Here is a 21,343-nt window from a genome sequence, read left to right as displayed (position 1 = left end):
CAATGAAACAAAATATATGAACAAATAATGACAAAATTGCCCAATTCAAAATATTTTTCATCATAAAAGTCTACTCAGCTTCAATCATTACAATCCACCAATATCAGTAAATATGCATAATCCTTGCAAAAGTCATCTGAATAATTCCACATTAAAGAGATATGTAACTAATGAAAAGGTTGCTGCTAAAAACAACTTTATATTTAATTGTTTCATCTTCAAATAAAGTGCCTGCTGCCCTTGAAGAATAAATTGCCTATGTTACATTAAAAAATGATAAGCTAGTAATAATGCAATAGGGAATGGATGGCAAACTGATAACAAGTTCATAGTTACTAGACATCTCATCCAAAGAAGGACATACTCAGGACTGCAGCACTCCGCCCTACCACATTTAAAGTGCAACACAGTACAGTATCAGCAATCCATCTACATACTATGGGAGTAGAACCCACAGCCTTCTGCATAAAAAGCAAGTACATTACCTGTTGTGGTATTAACAATGCAAACAGACTTGGCATAAGCAACACTAAACTTCTCTTCTCCTGAAGCTCTCAGCTCATTGTAAATATCCACTTGACACTCAACTATATCTGTCAAGTTTGCAACACAAAAAATCTGGAAAAAGCCAACATTTATTGGGGAGGCAAAGACCCAAAACCAGGGACACATTTTAAACACTGCCTCTATAATCTATCTTAGAAAGTTGCTAGAATAAAATATTTTGTGTTACCATGTGTTTCCTGAAAGATAGGAAGACTGAAACTTAAATGACTATCATTATTTAGTGAGTTCAGTTCTCACTGATTTGCCAGAAAACCACAAATTTAAAGAGGAACAGACTAAAAGTATGAGCCAAACATTCCAGACATTCTGTGAAAATCTGGACAGTTGAGAGTTATGGATTCAACTCCTTGAATCACAAGTGGTGGTAGTATGGGTAGAGAATTCAGGATTTTTTTCCTTGTACTTAAGGTACAGGGTTTGTGCCTGAGTCACACTAACCACAAGGTATACCTAACTGGGGCATTTTACACACACACACACACACACACACACACACACACACACACACACACACACACACACACACGCACACATGCACAACAAAATGATTGGAGGACACACTCCCCAAAATGATTGGAGGGCACACTCCCCAAAATGATCGGAGGGCACACTCCCCAAAATGATCGGAGGGCACACTCCCCAAAATGATCGGAGGGCACACTCCCCAAAATGATCGGAGGGCACACTCCCCTTAGCAATATGCAGACAAATGATCAGAGGACACAATCCTCTTAGCAATAAGCAGCAAAATGACTGGAGGACAACCTCCCCTTAGCAATAAACAGCAAAATTATCAGAGCAAAACTCCACTTACTTGGAACAGTTGAAGCAGCAGCAAAAGAGACCTGGTTGGAACAGGTGAATGACTGGAGCAAAACTCCCCTTACTTGGTTGAAACAGGTAAATGACTGGAGCAAAACTCCCCTTTCTTGAAACAGGTGAAGCAGCAAAACATTGTACTAAAAATGCGCAGGTGTTCAGGAAGAAGAGGAAATTTACAGTGCATGTGTGTGACTGGACCAGAAGAACAGGGTGTGCTAAGAAGAGAAGCCTTAAAAACAGTTACAGTTTTTTAAATTAAAATGTAAATATGACAGTCCCAAAAGTGCCGCCCGGGCTGGGCCTCCCCTCTGCCCCCCAGCTATGCCACTGCATTAGACTCTATCCCAGGTGAAAACCCCCACTGCTGGAATCTGGTAGTATTTAGCATCTGCCTGTGAAAATACATAAACCTCAGATATTTGGCAAATGGTGGAAGTCATAAGACAATAAAACACTTCCAAGACAATATAGGAAACCTCTCAGCACAGAGTCTGTGTTTCCTTGCTGCCATAAAACAATTTAAAGGACAACAATGGGATTCTATTATTAAATGCTCAACTTCTCTGCCTTTTTTCTCTCTATTTATTGTCCCTGCTATAAATAAACAACTATGTAGCATTTAAAATATTTAAATTGACTGTTTCTCTCCACTGGAACAGTACCTTACTGTATTGTGGTGGTTTCACTTTCAAAAACTGTTATCCCACCCTGGAAAAGTCTCCAATTTATTGATGTCATCAAGGCCACTGAATACAGGTAGTTTTCTGGCCAATTCCCTCCTCAAACCGACATCATCATGACCATCCTAAAAACCCACCCATGCTGTGATGTCACAGCTCCCTGCTCCTTCCCCTACCCATACAAAAAGTAAAGGCTAGAGCAAGGAAACAGTACATCAGTCAAGTCTCCTGCTGTGAGCTGTCAGTCACAGCAGGTAACAGCTAAAATTACCCTTAGAACTTTGACACCTGGGGAAGATAGGTGTGAAAGGGGTTGGGAGATGAGTTAAAGTAGTACAATTCAGGCTTCACAAAAAAACTTCAGCTTAGCCATTTTAAAAAGAAGCAGCAGTAAAAAGCACTTTGAAAGTATGTTCTGTGGCATTTGCACTGTTTGTGTTTTAAGTAGTCATTGAACAGCATGAAATGTTACTTAAAACTAACTGACTGAAATACAGCAGTGTATGCATGTAAAATCAATGCAGTGACAGGAGCTTTAGGAAGAAAGAGGCCTGCATGATGTAACTTTTTACAGGTGAGCACTGCACTGTGAGATACCTAGAGGCAAACTAAAACAATCAGAATTACTTCAAGATGCCAAACCCCATGTGGTCAGACTCAGAAATAACATATACAAATAATGTATGAAGCACAGAAGGCAAGGAGCGAAGCAGAGTATAAGCGTCAACAAAAACACTCAAGTTTTAAATATCCAACCAGAGGAATAATCCACATGGAATGCGAATGCTGATGATCCACAAAAAGACTTTATGTCACACAAGCGCTTTCGCTAAGTATAGCTTCTTCAGGTCTGTTTGAATTATTGTTTCGCTCCTTGCCTTCTGTGCTTCATACATTATTTTTATCTACTGGAAAAGGAGCGTTTATCTAGAGGTGACTGTATATCCTACTAACATATACAAATGTTTAAAAACCTGTAAATAGTCTCAGAGTGGTGTTAAAATGTAGGAAACACCAAACCATGATGTAATAAAAATGTTTTTTTTAGTCTGTGCGTGCGGTTCTCCTTTAATTTCAGCTATTTTTCTAAAATTTACTAGGTTGAGGTTAACCACCTGTGTTCCAGTTTCCACTGTTAAAATATATACATTTAAACAGTTACAATGATGCATGTACACTTCCGTTCAATTCCAGTACGGCATGCTGTGTTTATATTTCAAGCAATGAAAATCTAACTGCTGTTTTTCTGAGAACTGTCTGAAATTCACTTGTTAATATAACTGTACTGTGGTGGAACTTTTTCCCTGGACCTCTACTGAGAATGGACTCTGCCCAGTAGGACTTTCCCAGTCAACAAAGAGAAATAAATAAATAAATAGTAGAAAAGCTCCCCTGCCACAGCTGTGAGAGCAGCATCCCAAGAACATGGGAAGTTTTCTGGGGTATCTGTCCAAGCTTCCCATATTCATTATGAATACACCCTAAAAAGAGGCCTGTGGCCTAGTAAGACTAACTTGGTCAGCAAATTATAATAAATATATACATTTCCAAATAACAAAGACTACTGAAAACATTGATAATTATATACATTGTTCTTTTTAATGATTGAGTGATTAAGATGAGATGATACACAATGACAGGAGAAATTCATTATGAAACCCTCAAGAGTCATTCATTCTTTGATGAGAAATTTTCCTGCTGCAACCACCAGGCAACTTTTCATTAAACTTATTAGAATAAAATCCCCAAAACTGGATTAAGTAACCAACGATAAACTAAGAAGAGCAAAAATAAAACAATAATTCATTGGATAACACATGGCAGGCAACACTTTGCCCCAAATTATCTATCATATGATATATCTATCAGAATTTTATATCCTATAACAATTTTTATAAAATTTATGTTTTTGTATGTTTTTAGATACTTTATAAATGCACTTATATTTTATATTATATTAATGTGTATATTTTTATCATGTGTATTATTATTTGAAATTGGTTTATTAACTCAAGCATGAAACTGATTGGTTAGTACCATGATGCACTACTATTTAAACATTGCTATAATTGTTTCAGTATGTCTGATGAAGCAGAGAGGACTCTGCAAAAGTGCTTACTTTTTGTATTTCTATTAAAGTTTTGCCTGCCGTGTGTTATCCAATGAGTTATTGTTTTTTTTTTTTTACTTTTCATTAAAACAGTAACTTGTTGAGAATTGGAGTGGCAGATCCAGCAATGAGATTTATTCCTGACTGTGAAAGCTCATTGTGTTGAATTTCTGAATGTCAAAGGGTAAGAAGCTCTTTATAGCACTTTTGTTTCTACAGGAAATCTACCTTTTTTTCAATCAGTACCTGCACAGGGTACATATGAAAAGAGGGGTTGTCAAGGGACAACTTATAAGGTTGAGCCATTTGACTAGTGAAGATTCCGTCTTTGATGGTGAGGTTAACAAACTGACTGGATTTTTTACAGCCAGGGGATATGATTTGTTTTGGTTGTGTAACATTGTTGCTGAAGTTATAACTCTGAGACAGTTTAGCTAACCCCATTTTGAGAGACAATTTCAGTGTAGCAAGTAGGGTGAATCAAAACAACAAGGTGTTTGAGCTTGCCTTCTCATTGCCCACTTCAGATGGAATGGACATTATTAGGCGTATTATTAAGGAATTATATTATTATTATTATTATTAAGGAAAATTGGAAGGTGTTGCTTGGACATTCTGAATTGGTGAAAGTCCTGGGTAATGAACCTTTGTTCACTTATAAAAAGGTATATAACATAAGAAGTATACTTGAAAGTACTTCTAAGACATCACACACTGAATGAAGACCCTGTTGGGACTTTTGCTTGTGGTCATTACAGGCAATGTAGATACATAGCCAATTCAGGTTCTGTTGAGTTGAAACACTTCAAGAAAGTTATTTGGGTAAAGTACAGGTTTACATGTGATTCTGTGGGTATTGTTTATCTCACAGTATGTAATTCTTGTACCAGTTTTTATGATGGCAAGACCATCAGGTCATTAAGTAGAAGGATTTATGAACAAGTGTTGGCAGTGAGAAACAAAGACAGGGATAATGAATTGGCACGACATGTTTTATTATGTAACAATTGTAAGAAATTTATATTCTTTGTTTTAGACAAAGCAGTTTGTGGTCCTTTGTGGTAATTTTAAAGCCTTATTAGAATGTAGGGAAATTAAATGGCAGATGGCTTTAAGAGCAGACTACGCTTCAGGACTAAATGAAATTATTAACATCAAGTGTTTTCTTCAGTTACAAAGGCTTTGATGTAGTGTGCCAAGCTGTTCACAAAATGGGCTTTATTTGACGAAACACTGTGTAGTAGTTTATTATTGTTGACTATTGTATACATACATTTTCATGTTTTTATACATACGCAATGTTAAAAAATTTGTAGTGTATTTTTAAATTTTCATGACATCACAGTGGCTATTTAAATAATTTATTTGAAGCATTTTGTCATTGGATGATTTTTTTGCACATGACAAGTATTTAAAGGGTGGTTTCAAGTGTTTGTATTTATTCTGATGAAGTTTGTGGTGTTTAAAACGAACGAAAGCTTATAAGTTTTGTGGTCCAGTTCCTTCCTGGTCTTTGGTTTGCTGCTTTTTCATTTTTACTTTGTTCTTTGGAGTTGTTTAGCAGTTTTGGTTTAATTTGGAGGTGTTTGGGCAGCATTATGACAGAAAGTGAGCTTACATGGGACTGTTTATTGAACTTAACCACCCATACAGTGTTAGACAAATCCCTTGTGTCTAATGAATCCTTTATGGACATTATTGCTGCTATCCGTGAAGGCTTTTCTCATTGTCAAGGTAACCAAGGATGAGGAGATCAGCTATAGAGCAGTATTGCTAGTAGTGTGCTGACTTCAGTACAACAATCCCTCAGTCAGTTGGCTGGGGGAAACAAAGATGGAGGTGTTTCTTCATTCAGTGGATCCAGTAATGGCATTTCTCATCCTAATGGTGCTGGTGGGACTTCAGCTATCACAATTTCACATAAAGATGTGGTTTCTCTTGTTTTTACTGAGTTTGAAAACCCCTTCAAATTGAACAGTCATGAAATACAAGTAAGTGCCACTATTGAAAGTAGCTGCTCAGATGAGTTTAACATTTGCAAAAAATACATATTTTCTTTAGAAAAACTTTCCTTAAAATTTATTTCTTTGCAGTTAGCAGTGGCTTATTTAGAAGAATGTGTAAGACTCTGCCGTGTACCTCATGGCTTAAGATTATTTAAATTTCCTAACTGTGTTCAACAAGGGGACACTTTGTACTAGCAATTGACTGAACTTTGTAATGGTACTGGTGTCGCCCTGATGAAAATGCTGGTCGCCCATTATAAATATAATATTACTAACTTAAAAACTGACATGGAAACTAAACATGAAAGTTAGGGAGTCCACATGTTTCCAGCACTTTTCTATTTTATATGAAGGTATTTCCATCAACAGAGATAGACAGAGGGCGACCATTATTAATGGTAAACAAAGAAAACTGAAGAGGGACTTGGCTGCCTATAAAGACAAGACTGCCTATCCTTTACCTAAACACTTAACATCAGTACAAAATGTGAAACCAACTGGTGCATTTGATAGTACTAATGGTCTTACAGAGGCAGTTGCTTCTACTTCTGTTTCTAGTCAGTGTGATGCTGGCAACATGAATGTTGTTAATAATTCTCCCAATGTTGGTGCTGTTGTGTCCACAATGAATGGACCTTTTTTAGTGGATAAATCAGGGGTACAGAGAACCCCGAAGTGGTCGAAGGAAGTTCAGGCCACACACAAGAAAGAACAGGGGAAGAAAGGGAACAACAGGAACAGGAAGAACAAAAAGAGAACTTAAATTTTTGTATAGACATTTTAAATTTGTCTGACATTAACTTAACAGATGACATCTATAAGGTGTTACAACGTGGCTTTACATTTATTCCTTCCAACAAAGTGAATGTGGTAAATGCTAGTGGATTTTAAGTTATACTTAAGAAAGTTGAATTTGAAGTTAATTTTGATGGTTTGTCTACTTCTGTTTTACCCACAGAACAATGTAAATGTAGAAGTTCTTATAATACTGCCTTATGCTCGTCCTTACAAGTTTTTGGTACACTGTGCAAACAGCATTTCAGGGACATTAGTAGATAGTCCCACAGTACTGATAATCTTACTCAGGGAGAGAGGAAAGCATTAATTGACTTAGCTACTAACAAGAATCTGAGAGTAATGAAGGCAGATAAAGGTGGGGCCCTAGTCATTATGCATACTGTGGACTATGAAAATGCTATGCTGCAACTTTTGAGTGACCATAGAAACTACAAAACAGGTCAATATAAATTTTTATTGTGTTTCAAGCATATTGACACTATTATTTGATTTATTTTGTCAAGGTAATACTGGACACAGTATACATGTTCTTACAGGTTGAACATCCAAAGTTAGCAGTTCTTTTTGGTATTCCTAAAGTCCACAAATGCAGACGTGCCCCCCCCCCTTTAGACCCATAGCGTCAGCAGCATAGTCTAAGACTGAACCAATTTCTATTTGGTTAGATAACATTTTGAACCCTATTGTTCAAAGTTCAAGGTTTTATTTAAAAGATTCATGGCATCTGAGTTGTTACGTGAATTTAATTTGGAAAATTTTGATATGGCAACTATATTTTTTGTAACACTTGATGTCACTTCCCTTTATACAAGTATAGATCAAGAAGGTGGAATTTATTTATTTAGGGAATATTTGACTGGTTATATTGACTTTTGACAATGTTAAGATCAACACTTTGTGTGCTTTGATGAAAATGATTTTGGAAAGCAATTTTTTTAAGTTTGGAACTAGTATTTTTCAGCAAAGGTCTGGTGTGGCCATGGGTTCTAGAGTGGCTCCCACTTTTGCTAATCTACTTATGGCTATGTGGGAGATCAAATTTCTTGTGACACATCCTTTGGCTAAGAACATTTTATTTTACAGGCGTTACATTGACAATTTTTTTTTTTTGTTTTTTTTTTGTGGCAAGGGAACCTTGACAGTTTCCAGTTATTCTTGCAAGATCTGAAGTGTTCCACCAGTTTTTTGAACTTTATCTTGGGAGGGTTTGGGAAAACAATAGACTTTCTGGATATTCATTTGGAACTACTAGTTTCAGTAGTAATATCCACAGCAAATCTACCTTTGTCAAGTCTTCACCTCCAACATATGAAAAGAGGGGTTGTCAAGTGACAACTTATAAGATTGAGCTGTTTGACTAGTGAAGATTCTGTCTTTGATGGTGCGGTTAAACTGACAAACACCCACCCAATTTAATTACCCAATAGGAACTCTTCTCTCATCACCATACCTACATACGATCATCCCACTTAAACACATCATTCTGTCTAGCTCACTAGCCACCAAAGCTCACCTAACCTTCTCTTATCTTTCCCTAAACCCTATTCCTCCTTATAGCTATCATTTTCTCCTCCTAATGTATACCTATATTCTCCCTTTGCATAGTCATGCTCTCGTTACTTATCCACACCCTCCAGGCCCCTTGTTTCCTCCTTCTGTTCCTTGTTCCACTATGCTTTGCCAGCTCTTACTCTTCCAATTCCTGTCCTATATTTGCTCCAACAATAACTAGCACACTTACCCAACCTCACCCACAACCTTACTCACACTTCCACTCTATCTCATCTTCTCTCATTCAGCCTAACCCACTGCTCCTTTTCCACCCAAAAATCTTATCCACCTCAGCTAAGTTACTGAAACCTAAACTAAGCCTAGATTTACCTTACCTCTTACTCAGCAAACCTAAATGGACAAATGTTACTACCTGCAATAACCTAATCTTAGCCGAAGATATCCATCCTAACCATGGTCCTAGTCCCCTAGTTAAGAATACCTTCCTCTTATCCCCCTCCTCCCCTCAGAATACTCTTAAAATGTTTACTATCAATGCCCAGAGCCTTAACAATAAACTACATCAATTTCATGCTTGGCTGAGCCATAACCAACCTGACATCTTAGCCATCTCCGAAACATGGCTCAAACCCTATATCCCTGACTCTGAAATTCTACCCACAAGACTTCATACCCTTAGAAATGATAGACTAAACAGAAAAGGCAGAGGCGCTGCCTTAATTTACTCCAACCTTCTAACCATAATTCCCCTCCAAATTCCAATTCCACAATTCAAAAACACTGAACTTGCAGTTGGACTTCTAAAACTAAATAAACACAATAATATCTGCATCATTGCCCTATATATTTCCCCTGGTAACAATATTCCTGTCCTCGAGGATATTCTCCTATGGGCTTCTACTAAAATTAACTATGAAACTTATATTCTTGAGGATGTTAATATAGACTGCAACAAATTCAATACTTCCTCTCCCTCTCTTTCCATAAACCTCTATAACTTTACTCAGACTATCCTATCTATCATCAGACCCAACAAAATAAATCCCCCTGGATCCACTATTGATTGGATCCTAGTCTCCCACCCAAACAAAATAACCAACTCTGGCACTATTCCTGACACCATTAGTGACCACCTCCCAGCTTTCATCCATCGTTCCACCAGCTCCACACCACACCAACACCAATACATCCTTACTTGCAATCTTAGTCACTTCAACCCCACAGCCTTCTCAAATATGCTCAAGCAAATGAACTGGCAAAAACTATACACCCTTCCTCTTGACAATGCTATAGCCTACTTCAACTCAATTTTCTTAGATGCTCTAAACTCCCTAGCCCCTCTAAGAAACAAAAGGATAAGAACTAACACAGCTCCATGGCTATCCAAAGATATAAAACAAATCATGCTCCAAAGAGACAAATTATGGAAGCTTTACCAGAACAATAAATTGCCCCATACCTTCCTCCAATACAAACAGCTCTGCAACCTTGTTAAACAGATAAACACTAAGGACAAAAAATCCTATTATATTAGCCTCCAATCAAACAACAACAAAAACCCAAAACAGTTTTGGAAATCTATAAACACTCTTCTCAAACCAGGCTCCAGAAATAACCCTTGTCCAGACCCAAGCAAAGCCAACCTTGAACTAGCATCAGAGTTCAACACATTCTTCACAGAAACTATTTCTGACTTGACCAAAACCTTCCCCAACAATAACCCCCCAGTATCTCATTTCTCTCCATCTAATTCCCCCAACAACCCTCCCCTTATGTTAGAGCTCAAACCTGTCTCCACAAACTTTATAAAAAGACTTCTGTCCAAACTCAAACCCTGCACCAACGCTCCAGAAAATATTCCCTCTTCCTTCCTAAAATGTGTAGCTGATGGCATTGCTCTCCCAATCAGCATTCTAATTAACAGACCCATAAAGGAATCTTAAGTCCCTAAACTCTGGCGCTCAGCATACATTCTTCCTCTTCACAAAGGAGGCAAAAACACCAGCATCTCTAACTTCCGTCCTATTGCTCTCCTCTCACCAATTTCCAAAATCCTAGAAAAATGCATCCACTCCCAACTGATGCCCTTCCTGACCCACAACCATCTCCTGACATCCACCCAGCATGGCTTCCACCCAGGACATAGTACTATAACCACTCTACTCTCTTTCCTTGATACTGTTAACCAAGCCCATGATTCTGGACACCTAGTTTCCACTGTTTTACTTGATCTTTCTAAAGCCTTCGATACTGTTTCCCACAATCACCTTCTCCATCATCTCTCAAACCTTCATCTCTCTCCAAATACAATATCTTAGTTCTCTAGCTATCTGTCAGAAAGATCACAGGCAGTTAAATGGAAGAACTCCACCTCTACCTTCCTGCCTACCCCTACTGGTGTACCACAGGGATCTATACTTGAACCTATCCTATTTAATATTTTCATCAACAACTTTCACACTGCCTTTCCTGATTCTAAAATCATTCAATACACAGATGATTCAACTTTAGTCTGCTCCACTTTAAACCCCTCTGAACTGCTGACCAAAACCCAAACTGCTTTTACAACCACTGAAAATTGGATGCAACAAAACCACTTTTCCCTCAATGCAAATAAATAAAAAATCCTACTATTCCCTCCTTCAAAGATGTTCTCCTATGACAAAAATGCTTTTAAAGTCCTTACTCAATCCAACTCACCAATAGAAGTGGTCCCTTCTGCTAAACTCCTTGGTATCACTATTGATGAACACCTCAATTTCGATATCCACATTCAGCAAAATATTAAGAAAACTCACCAAAAGGTAGGTATGCTGTACAGGAACAATCTCTTTCTATCCAACTCCTCTAGGCATACTCTGGCCACCACTTATCTTATTCCATCCTTATTATATGCAGCCCCTCTCCTAACTAACGTATCCTCCTCCATCACTTCCAAACTAGAAAACTGCTACAATAAGATCTCCAAATTTGCTACAAAATCTAAAAATTCAATCCATCACTGCCTTACCCTACTATCATTGAACTGGCTAGAACTCACAAACTACCTGGATTACCTCCAACTCACCACTGCTCACAGTCTTACATTTCACCCAACTAAATGGCCAGATCTAACCAATATCCTCCCCCCTTACAACCCCAACAGAACACTCAGATCTGAACACCAAAACATAATCTCTATCCACAAACCTAAACGTCCTGCCGGCCAGCTTCTCCTATCTTTCTCACTAGGCAAGAAATGGAATTCTCTCCCTGCCATGCTATGAACCACAACTAATTCAGAAAACTTCAAATCTCTACTCTTCAAACACCTGTCCACCAAATGGAAATGCACCTGCTTTCACCCAACCTAATTCTTAGAACATGCCACCAAGAGGTGTTTCCTCCCAGATTCCTTGGCTCTCTATTACCCATAGCTACTTCATCCATGAGTCAATCTAAGCTCTGATCTCTCAAAGCTAAACAGCACACTATTCCAACTTTGTAAATATTGTAAATAGCTTCTTATTTTACATGAGCACAAGTAAAGTGTTATCACTATTACTAATATGCATGTATGTTAAGGTATTTCCCCAACCACAAGTGACTTGCTCAAATGAAAACTTATTATAAAATTAATTAATAATTCACACTGGTTCCTGCTGAATACGCCTAACGCTGAATGTACATAAGTTGTAACCTATACAATTGATTCCTGCTGAATATGCATGACACTGAATGTACATAATTGCAACCTATTACTATACAATGTGTCTTGTATATTACTAATTTATTTGTATTTGCTTGTTTTTGTATATTCTTTCTTTTTTGCATTTCTTTATCCTGGAGCTTTTCTCCCTGGGCCTCCACTGAAAATGAGTCTTCTGGACCCAGTGGACTTCCCTGGTAATCAAACTGGAAATAAATAAATAAATAAACTGGATTTTTTACAGTCAGGGGATATGATTTGTTTTGGTTACGTAACATTGTTGCTGAAGTTATAACTCTGAAACAGTTTAGCTAGCCCCATTTTGAGAGGCATTTTCAGTGTAGCAAGTAGGGTGAATCAAAACAACAAGGTGTTTGAGCTTGCCTTCCCATTGCCCATTTCAGATGGAATGGACATTATTGGGTGTATTAAGGAAAATTGGAAGGTGTTGCTTGGACATGTTGAATTGGTGAAAGTCCTGGGTAATGAAACTTTGTTCACTTATAAAAAGGTATGTAACATAAGAAGTATACTTGAAAGTACTTCTAAGACATCGCTCAGTGGGGTCAAAGACCCTGTTGGGACTTTTGCTTGTGGTCATTGCTGGCAATGTAGCTACATAGCCAATTCAGGTTCTGTTGAGTTGAAACCTTTCAAGAAAGTTATTTGGGCAAAGGACAGGTTTACATGTGATCCTATGGGTATTGTTTATCTCGCAGTATGGAATTCTTGTACTAGTTTTTATGTTGGTAAGACCATCACATCATTAAGTAGAAGGCTTTATGAACATGTGTTGGCAGTGAAAAACAAAGACAGGAATAATGCACTGGCATGACATGTTTTATTATGTAAAGATTTTAAGAAATTTACATACTTTGTTTTAGACAAAGTAGTTTGTGGTCCTTTGGTGGGTAATTTTAAAGCCTTATCAGAATGTAGGGAAACTAAATGACAGATAGCTTTAGGAGCAGACTACCCTCCAGGACTAAATGAAATTATTAACATCAAGCATTTTCTTCAGTTACAAAGACTTTGATGTAGTGAGTCAAGCTATTCACAAAATGGGCTTTATTTGATGAAACACTGTGTAGTAGTTTATTATTGTTGACTTTTTATTGTAACTAAATAAAAGTAATTTCTATTTTTATGTATATTTATGACATACATTTTCATGTTTTTATACATATGCAATGTTAAAAAATTTGTAGTGTATTTTTAAAATTTCATGACATCACAGTGGCTATTTAAATAATTTATTTGAAGCATTTTGTCATTGGATGATTTTTTGCACATGACAAGTATTTAAAGGGTGGTTTCAAGTTTTTGTATTTATTCTGATGAAGTTTGTGGTATTTTATTAAATGAACAAAAGCTTATAAGTTTTGTGGTTCAGTTCCTTCCTGCACTTTGGTTTGCTGCTTTTTCATTTTTACTGTGTTCTTTCAACTTTTATTTTCTTAATGTCTACTTTACTAATCTTATATTCCATGTTGCCTGTTTGTGATCTTATTTTTTGCATTGTGAAATTTTCCATATCTGGATGCCTTTGTCTGTATTTCTTTTTGAATATCTTTGGAGCTACTTTTATTATATTGATTAATTTGGCTTTCTACTTTGCATAAATATTGTACCATATCAGATCTCTTTTTCCTCCCCATGTACAAATTTCTTTTTTATACCTTTCAAAACTGTCTAGATTTTGTTCTTTATATTTTTGCATTTCCTCAGTCGCTTCTTTTTCCAAACAATCCCAGATTTCTTGGACTGTATAATGTTTTTTCATAAACCTGTTGTATTAATGAATGCAACTTATTTGAAGCTTCTGACAGTTTTTCTTGTCCCATATTTTTCTTTCCTGTAATTTCTCTCAATTTTTTGCATACCTTCTGTCTGGAAATTCTGGGTTTCTTGCATAATAGTAACAATGCATAATTTCTTTCTTATCCTTAATAGTCCACTCTGTCATCTTTATGGCTCTTTTTTGGCCTACCAGTTTTTGTGATTTTGGTGGACTACTACTTCTTTCTACAATGGGGAGGGGGCATCCTCCCACTGGGCCTTGCCTAGCCCCACTGTAGGAATGTTTCTGTGTCTTGAGGATTCTGCACTGTCATTTTTTCCAGTCCTAGCACCAGTACACCTACCAGGATTTGGCACTTTTTTATCTTGGGTCTTGTATACCCAGCTATCTTTTTTTCTTACTTTTTAACTGTCTGTCCATGACATATGCTCTATAAAATACAGTCTATATATATCAATGTTATCTTGGTCAGATTTTGTGAAAAATAGAATCTTACTAAGACTTGATGATGAATTTGGTTCGAGCAATACTACTTTCCTTTGCTTGCTGATTTATCATCTCTCCATTCAGTCCCCAATAATATTCTGCATGACTGTTATTCTCTTTAAGGATCTGTGTCTAAAATCCCATTCTCTCCTTATTTCTTGAATTGCCCCATGATTCATCATCATCCCTTTCCAGTTTAAATTGTAACTGTCTGCTTATGTTATTTTTAACAGCCTTAACTGTGCAGCTCTAAAATATCTTTTCAAAGCATGTAATCCTAAACCTCCTTGTTCTATCAGGTGGATCAACTTATCCCACTTGACTCTTGCCCTCTTCCTCTCCCAAATAAAATCCTTCAATTCTTCATTAATTGCTATCCACAAATTCTCCTATGGTTGACAAAAATATGCCCAACCTGTGTATAAAAGTAAAGTGACTAAAACATTTTTACTGCTTTCATCTTACTAACTATATCTATTATCCATAGGTAAGAGCTTCCAGTTTCTCATTTTTTTATTAATTAAAAAAAAAAAATAGAACTACAGAATGACACAAAAGGTTTACTATTTCTCTAACACCTCGGCACAAAAGCCTTCACTTGAGTACAAAAAACATCCAAAAGAAAGACACATTAAATAACATCAGTAATAAAACAATTAACACTTAAGTAAAATTAATTAATTACATACTTCCAATTACACTCTCTGTTTAACTCTTAAGGGGCTAATGTGTTATACTTTAAAATATAAACAGTTTCTTTACACAACAGTTTATCCTTAAAACTTCCCCCTTTAGCCATTTGGAATATGACCTGCTCTAAAATACAACTTTTTAATAAAGTAACATCACCATTATGAAACTCTTTAAAATGGACCGCCAGAAGGCTTTCCAAATGTGCCTTCTTAACATCTCTAATATGCTCCTGAAATCTAATTTTAAAAACTCACTGGCTTTCACCAACATAAAACATCTTGCAAGGACACTGTAAAGCATAAATTATTCCCTGAGTGTTACAATCAAACCTTTGCATGGGTTTAAAACTTATATTACTAATCTTAGGGAAATGGTTTATCACTAATGGACATATAGAACACTTCCCACATTTATATGTGCCATAGTTAATCTTAATATGTAGAACAATTCTAGGAACAGGAAGGACACATTTATTATGTACTACAAAATTTGCTATACTCCTACCCTTTTTATAAAAAACATAGGGAAATCTATTGATTTGATTATACAATTGCCTATCTGTTAATAACATAGGCCAATAGTATTTTAAAAGTTCAGTTATCTGTTCACGCAATATGTTATAAGTGGTAACAAAGTAAATAGTCTTCCTTTCTACATCATTTCTCATCTCACCATTCAAATTATGATTATGCTGTATCCCGCTAGCACCTATATTTTTGTATTTATTCTTATCCTTGATTAGACTTTTCCCATCTCCAAATGGCAGATTATTAATTTGTTTTCTTTCAAAAAATACTTGTTGTAAAGCACTCCAAACGTCCTTATAATTATAGCCTCTTCTAATAAACATACAAAATGTTTTATAAACTTCCTCATAAAAAAAATCTTCATTTTGGTTACATAATCTATTAAGACTAAGAAATTCCCCATAAGGAAGTGCAGCAATCAAATTACGGGGATGGCAACTAGAACCAGGTAAATATATGTTACCCCCACTAGATTTTCTATGAACAGAAGTTATAATTTTCTTAAATTCAATGAATCCAGCTAGAATAATATCTTGTAATAACTTGTGTCCCCATTTGTAAACTATCAATTCTAAACTGAAACATATTAATCTGTAAATCTCTAACAAACTGTTGCACTAAACTACCTCCTTTACATAAAAAAAATCATCAATATAACGAAAATATTTAACTACATATTTACTAAAAAATTGATGTTTGTACAAATAATCTAACTCAAATTTAGCCATAACTATATTGGCAAACATGGGGGCAAAAGATGCCCCCATGGCCGTATCCTGTTTTTGATGATTCATTTCATTGGTAAAACTAAAAAAAATATTATATAAACAAAATAAAACCATTTTGATAATAAAAATAGACTTATCCCCCAGAATATTCATGTATAAGCTTACCACACCCAAGGTTATCCAATACATATCCTTTTCCCACAGCACATAAGTAACCTTTTGTAAAATAGTCTTGTGTATCCTTTATATAAGAAGGAATCCCTTGTACAAAAGGAAGAAGATAACTGTGCAAAAAATACCTAAATAATGGAAAAATATTTTGTGTGGTTACAATTGGATGTCCTTTAAGCTTATCTAGGCCTTTATGTATATTTGGAAGGCAATAAAATGTGACTAAATTACAATTTTTAGAATTAAACTTCTTTTCAACATAAATGTTTACAAAATAACCTAGTCTATACCCTTTATCAAGCAACTGTTGATATTCCAAAAACTGAATTATTATAACTTTCCATATTACTTCGTTCATAAATACTTTCATCATTAAGATGGTCATAATATATTTTCACATACTGTTCACAATTCATTACCACAATCTTACTGCCCTTATCTGCAGGCTTAGCTACCAAATCTTTATTTCTGCCTAAATCCAACAAGGCTTGTCATTCATTCTTAGTTATATTATAAGCAGCATTATATTTGTAAAAATTTGCCAACAATTGTTCAATAGCAGAAATTAAAGCAGAATATAAATGTTGGACTATAACTTTTGTAAAAGGGAGTATAAAAGTGCTTCTACTTTCCACACTACCTATATTAAAATGCAATACGCATTAACACTATCATAATCATCAATTTCATAGTCAGAAAAGCAAGAATAAAAACTATCATTAGAAATATGAGAATTATTATTACCAAATAAACATACTAGATGTAATTTCCGTATTAAACAGAAAATTTCACAGTGTACAACGTATAATACTGGTCTCAGATGTAACACCGATAAAGTTGTGTCAGTTAATTTCAATCCTGATATATTAACAACCATATCGTTGTCATTACAAAATAAATTATTCCCATCTATCTTTCTTTGTATTTTGTCTAAAATGTCCATGCATTCTTTTAGAATGTTGTCCCTGGCCATTTCTCATATTTTATTATATTTTGTATAGTCTCTTCCCACATATCCTTAGTTACCATAACAGAATCCTTTTTAATTCATACTCCCAAATACTTCATTGTATCATGTCCTCATCAATATGGGCATTACTGAACCAATTCATGTGTGGGTACATATCCTATAGCTACAGCCTTTGTTTATCTTGTTTATCTGTCTCAGAATGTTCCACAACACTGAGATGACCTTTTTAAATATAATGCAAGTAGAAAAGGGGAAAGAGGATATGCCTGCCTGGTTCCTCTGTTCGATGCAACTTATAAGAGAGAACCCGCCCACTTTGATTTTTGACTCTTATTAACTTTATTATTGTATCAGGAAATGCAACTACTTCCATTACCCTACTCATAAAATCACAGTTTACTCTGATAATGTTTTCTCTGCATCAAGACCCACCAATAGCAGTGGTGCTTTCTTACATTCTGCTTCCTTCTGAATCATTATTGCTCTATTAATGTTGTGAAAGGTTTTCCTCCCCTCCACAAAGCCACATTGTCCCATAGCTATCTATTTTGGAATCACCTTTGCCTTTCTTTTTAGCCATTGTAGACATAAACACTTTACAATCATGCTTTAAAATTGAATTGAGCTAGATCAAATGGGTCTTTACAGTCTTTTGGTATTACAGCCGCCACAGCTTTTTTCCAGGTTTTTTGGTGCCTCCCCTCCTGTTAAAATGCTGTTAAATAAAACCTTCCAGATGTTTATCACTTTCTTCCCTACTAGCTTCCAAACTTCCATCGGAATACCATCTATTCCTGGATACTTTCTTGCAGATTGATTATACAACAGCATTTTTATCTCATCCTCTGCTGTCTTAACTGTTAGTTGTTGAGCCTTATCTACTTCTAACCTTGGCATACTTAAGTTTTCCATAAATATTTTCACTTGTCTTTCTTCCTGATTTCCTCACTTCTCTGCTTTATACAAATTTTCATAACATTTCCAAAATATCACTAATACCACTTAAGGATTTCTGGTTATTTATTTTTGTGATAGGGTCCCCAAATTTGGCAATAACGCTTTCTGATTTCTGTTGCCTAAGTCATTGTGGCAAAAGTGTTTGTGTTCTGGAGTTATTATCAAAAAACAGTTGCTTGACAGCAATCCTTCTAAATTCATGCATATTATCCAGGTAGTCCCTTATTTCCTCTTTACCACCCTGTAGTTGTGCCTGCTCTTATTCTGCGAGATTCCCCTTATTTTCTAATAATTCCCCTCTAAATAACTCTTATTATTTCTTAACCAGAACTCCTTTTTTGTTTCTACCCTATTTTTAAACTCCAGTTTTATTTTATGACACTCATAAGTTATAATGTCTGGAGTGCTTTCTGTCTTCCCTAATAATTCCCAGATAATTTCTACTACCTATTCCTTAAATTACTTTCTTTTTTACAGGTAGGTAGGAAAGCACCCGTATCTTATCTTGACTTCAATACCCTGCATTTTTAAGTTAGTAAATATTGCCACATGATCTGAAATAGTTATTGGATGTGCATCAAAGTTCTCAATTAAATACATTTGTTTATGTGAAATATGATTTCTGCCTGGTCTAGTCCAGTTATTGTACCTTGGAGAATAATAAACAAATTCTCTTTGAGTTCCTACTGCTGAATTCACATCTTTCATACCAAATAATTTCATAAATATCTTTAGAAATCTATCCTGTTTTGTTATATTTTCCCTTCTAGGCCTCCCAGATACAGAATCACTGCTGCAAATCAAATTCCAGTCTGAACTTATAAACAATACTCCCTGTTGAAAGCTGATTATTTCTCCCAATTTTTTAAGCTCCATAATAGCAGTTTTAGGTGGAATATAAATACATGCCAGTATAGTCCTCACCCCTTGCCAGTAGCCACTGACTACTAGAAATCTGCCATTATTATATTTTTCCCCTCTTCTGTCATTACTGGAGCTCCTCTAGCAATTAATATAAGTACTTTTCTTTTCCTTTGTCCTTGATATTTTGCAAAATATCTATTATGAACATTTTTCCTTATCAAATTCTTATGCTCATTTCTTTCCAAATGTGTCTCTATAGCATTGTTATTTGCACTATGCATTTCTTAATATAATTATTTCCTTTTTGTCTATATCCATGAGGCCATTCATATTCCAATATAATATGGAAAGTGTCACCATAATGGTAAGAAGTCATTACTTCCACCTATTACATATGATAGCTTTTTAAATGTCTGTTTCCAGATTTTGTGATACATGCACCCGTTAATGTTTGGCAGATTAATCCTTTATACATTCCTGTTATCATCAGTATTGCAACTTAAGTCATATCTTACAAGACTTTTTTGTTATAATAAAACCTTAAAAACAAACAAAAAATAACCCCACCACCAGAACCTGTTAACTTCATACAAACACACTTAACTATGTACAGCTTCATATAATGAAGTTTAACCTTCTGACAGGAACAAATATATAGCTGCTAACACAGACCCTAATTAACCTTTAATTCATGTTATCCATGCAAAGATGCATGTTATTGCCTGTGCTTCTACTTACACTAATTGGTGTTTGTTTTTTGTCTTTATCCCTGCCCTCATGTGAAAACAGCTTGCATGCTTTCAGAAATCATTAACTTTTAGCCTTGAAGAAATCAGTGTTCTGTCTTTTATTGCTTTATTGTCAGCTTGTCTCCATGGAAACATGAGAAAAAAGAAAAAAAAAATAGTCCTCTACTGCAGCTCAAAAGACAACTTGAAATATTTATTGCTAAAAGAAAACATTTCGTTATATTTGGTGTACTCATATTTACTAGTCTCCACTTAAAATTTATTAGACTAAGCAAATGGTCTTAGTGCAGACATTTGCCTCCTCAGAAGTAAGCCAACACATATCAGCTCTATGTATATCTGTGTACTTTTGCTCCTCACCCCCCACCTCAGTGACCCAGGATTACAGCTTATTAACTTAAACATGTTTCTGTCTAGCTTTTCTTTTTTTTTTTGCACTGTAATGCTCACATTTCTTAATACCAAAAGTCAAGCTTTCGAAACATTTTTTTGTTTGACCCTTGCCAGGGGCGAAGAAAAAACTTTTCCAAAGCTGACTACAACCTCCTGAGAGCAGGTAAAAGCAGCTTCATAGCCACCATCCCTTCAGTTGGAACAGGCACTAATGTCCAAGCCTACACCAAAAAACTATATGAGCACCTATATAGCTGCATGGACTCAGGAATACCTGACAGGACCAAATCATCTTCCTCAAGGAAGAGTAAACCTGTCTGGTGGACAGAGGCAATAAACAGACTCTATAATAAAAGGAAAAAATGCTGTTCAGGACCAAGAAGGAGCAGGTACCAAGTTGGAAGCAATCCTTCTTTGTCTGAAGAAGCAAGTAAGGTCACTGGTGAAATCGTCTAAGGCAAACTTCGAGTCCAAATTGTCTACATCCACTAAGGACAATCACAAGGCCTTCTTTGCATATATCCACAATATCAAAGGTAACTCGTAAATCTGCTCTGAATTGGTGGTCAAGAATACCACATACACAATTGTCATAGATATAGTCAACCTGGTGGCAAACAAGTTCAGAGAAAATTTCACCTCCCTGTCCCCCCCATCAGTAAACCAGGACATCCCTAGCACCTGCCTCCCTCCTCCCTTCATTACCAGGGAGCAGGTTATTAATGCCCTCTCAAAGGCAAAAAATACAGCCACCATGGGATCTGACAACATCCCTGTCTGTGTCCTACATGAACTCAGACGAGCTTTCAGCACCACTAGGC

This window comes from Protopterus annectens, chromosome 12.part0, assembly GCF_019279795.1.
Source record: "Protopterus annectens isolate FY-2018-M chromosome 12.part0, PAN1.0, whole genome shotgun sequence".
Lineage (NCBI taxonomy): Eukaryota > Metazoa > Chordata > Ceratodontiformes > Protopteridae > Protopterus > Protopterus annectens.
This window is presented reverse-complemented; position numbering follows the sequence as displayed.